Raw genomic sequence first — 3,406 nt, forward strand, 5'->3', positions numbered from 1 at the left:
TTAGCCATAAAAAGGAAGGAAATGTGATTTGCAGGAAAATGAATGAAACTGGAAAATATCATGTTAAGCAAAATCAGTCTCAGAAAAAAAAAAGTGTCTCATGTTTTCTTTTATATGTGGAATCTAGAGAATAATATAAAATGACATGAAAGTAGAAGATGGACTAACAGGGAAGGTAAGGGGTGAGGGAAAGTACAAGGGGGGACAAGAGAGTGTTCAGGTAGGGTGGATTCAGTTAGAGTACTTTATGTGTGCATGTAGGAAATTGCCACAATGAACCCAATTGTTTTGTATAATTACTATGCACTCATAATTATTAAAAAAAAAAAACACATTTTTTTAAATGTTGTTTCCAAAGGCTGGAGATATAGCTCAATTGGTATAGTGCTTGCTTCACATGCACAGACCCTGGATTTGTTGTAGGGACAACGGAGGCAAGGCATCGAAGATATCAGGAAACAGTTTTATTTGGCGCAGCCAGGTTCAGAGGGCACAGCTTTTGCTGTAATCAATTAATCCCCTGAACCCCGAGTTCAGGGAGTTTCAGAGTTTTATACCCAGCATGTAAGGGGAGGGGCTAAGAAGTTCACAGTCTGCAGAAGTTCACAAAAAAGCAGCTTTTTCTTTCACTGTTTTTGGCAAGTTAACCCTTCAAGGACAACACCTGAGAAGGGGAGAGCTTCTTCTCCTCTTTCTTTCCTCCCCCCTTCCAGCTGTTACCATGGAGCCCATTTGTAACTTATCTTAAAAATGTAAACATCTCTGTGAAGCCCAGCTCAAGGCCAGAGGCCTTGTTTGCACATTTCTACAAACTACTAAACTGGATACGTTTGTGAAAGACTAATAAAGGGTGTCCAGCACCTGGAGTTCTGGTATCTTCCAGGCCAGTGGCCAAGTAAAACAGAGTGACATGAAAATAGGAAGTTTAGGGGCTGGGGATGTGGCTCAAGCGGTGGCGTGCTCGCCTGGCATGCGTGGGGCCCGGGTTCGATCCTCAGCACCACATACAGACAAAGATGTTGTGTCCTCCAAAAACTAAAAATAAATAAGTAAATAAATATTAAAAATTCTCTCTCTCTCTCTCAAAAAAAAATTCAAAAAAAAATAGGAAGTTTATCTACATTAAACTCTTTTGCAGAGACTCTTTTGCTGACAGTCCTAAAAATCAGTCATGGTAAAGATTTTTGGAGAAGCCCAGTTAAAACGTTTCTGTGGGGCTGGGGATGTGGCTCAAGCAGTAGCGCGCTCGCCTGGCATGTGTGCGGCCTGGGTTGGATCCTCAGCACCACATACAAAGCAAAGATGTTGTGCCAGCCGAAAACTAGAAAATAAATATTTTTTAAAAATTCTCTCTCTCTCTCTCTCTCTCTCTCTCTCTCTCTCTCTCAAAAAAAAAAAAAAAAAATCTGTGGAGAAAGGGGTTGCCACTTCAGGTTCAATCCCCAGCATCACAAAAATAAAAATATAAAATATTTTTTCCACTTTCTCCCCCACTAATTAGTACTAGTCCAGCACTCTCATAGAGAACACAGATGTCCTTAATCTGAGTAGCTGAGCTCTTTTCCAACTTCTGGTGCTTGGGCTGTGGTGTATAAGGGGTCCTACTCTTCTCTGGCAATGTGACAGAAACAGAGACCGAATCAAAATGGCTCAGGACCTCAGCAGTGTCTATCATGGGGTGCAGAGGCAGGGACCACCTCTAGCAAGTTGATTTAGTAGTTCATGTCATCCAAGGTCCACACTCTTCCCCATCCCTCTTTGTACTAGCTTCAAGCAATTGGAAATACTTCATGTTGACATGTTGCCCAAGAAAGAGAACAGACCAAATGTCTGTTCCTCTGAAGAAAGGAGAATTTCCTAGAAGTTTGTCCATCAGCAGATACCTGTCTGTTTTCAAATGAATGAAAATTAGTTTTTCTGAGTGCCTGAATTAGGGTGAGGCAAAACTTTTAATAGGCACACTTTTTTAGGTGCTAATCCCTCCATTTATGTGACCCGGATAATGAGGACTTCTATAAATTTTGCACCCTACATACCATACCATTTTTTAATAACACCTTTATTCCTTGGCACATGCCTATAATCCCAGGATCTCAGGAGCTGGGGGTGGGGGGGTCAAATATAGGAGGATCTATATTTCAAAGTCAGCTTCAGCAATTTTGCAAGACCCTGTCTCAATAAAAATAAAAAATAAAACTCTGGGAATCCCCGCAGCCGCGCTGCGCACTCAGGGAAGGGTCAGGGCGTGGCGCGCGGGTGCAGCTGCTCCATTAGGGCTCAAGGCCCCGCTAGGGCCCCGCGGTCAGCCGGCCTCTCTAGTCTTTTCCGGGGGCGGGCAGGCGGCTGCAGCCGTGGCCAGGAGGCGACTTCTAGGATTCAAGATGACCAACGAAGAAGCTCTTCCAAAAAAGAGGATTGAACCCAGTGCGTCACACTTGCCAGGTTCGACTGAGTGAAACAGACTTCAAAGTTATGGCAAGAGACGAGTTAATTCTAAGCTGGAAACAATATGAAGCTTACTTTCAAGCTTTGGAGGGCAAGTACACAGATCTTAACTCAAATGACGTAACTGGTTTAAGGGAGTCTGAAGAAAAAGTAAAGCAACAGCAGCAGGAGTCTGCACGCAGGGAAAACATCCTTGTAATGCGACTAGCAAAGAAGGAACTAGAGATGCAAGCAAGAGTGAACTACTCAAATTCAGTGCCTCAAGCAAGTCCAGCAGCCCAGTGTTGCCCAACTGAGATCAACAATGGTAGACCCAGCGATCAACTTGTTTTTCCTAAAAATGAAAAGCGAACTGGAACAAGCCCAAAATGAACTGAGTGCCTGGAAGTTGAGGCCTAGTAGGTAAACAAATCATACTCCCCAGGCAAGACTTCCCTGAGGGTCCCACTGCGAGAAAGCTGTGGTGGGACAGCCTAGTACTCGTTTCCACACCAAGACTCAGACTTTTTGAGTCAAAAAAAAAAAAAAAAAAAAAAACAAAAAAACATACACACACACGCACATTCTTGTACCATGCCGCTTGTAATGATTAATGTAAAACTTACCAGATGAACCTTGTGTTTCAGCTTTTTTTTTCTTCCCCTTCCCCTTGCTTCTGAGGCCTGATGTCCTGGGACTATTCCAAAGAAGAGGCCACCTCCGAAGAATTCCCCTTCTAGAACATGTAGACACTTGAGAAATGTTTCTGTTTGAAGAAAATAGAGGGCGAAACAGAAGTCTTAAGTCTGTGGCACACTGTGTCTTCAGTTTGGAGGATTGAAAACCTAGAGATTTAAAAATCATGAGCTGAACATGTAAAATTCCAGTAAAATGTAAAAACGGAATATGCTTCGCTCTTAGCCTTGAGCATAATGACTTAGAGACACTGTGTATCAGTTTTGCCAATAAGACTGTAGACTTC

General features: G+C 42.9%; 1 pseudogene; it reads left to right on the forward strand.

The window, feature by feature from the left end:
* Positions 1 to 2,381: 2,381 nt before the first annotated feature.
* LOC143401105 (pre-mRNA-splicing regulator WTAP-like) lies at positions 2,382 to 3,164 on the forward strand (annotated as a pseudogene).
* Positions 3,165 to 3,406: the final 242 nt, after the last annotated feature.

Source organism: Callospermophilus lateralis, chromosome 6, assembly GCF_048772815.1.
Source record: "Callospermophilus lateralis isolate mCalLat2 chromosome 6, mCalLat2.hap1, whole genome shotgun sequence".
In the NCBI taxonomy this organism is placed as follows: domain Eukaryota; kingdom Metazoa; phylum Chordata; class Mammalia; order Rodentia; family Sciuridae; genus Callospermophilus; species Callospermophilus lateralis.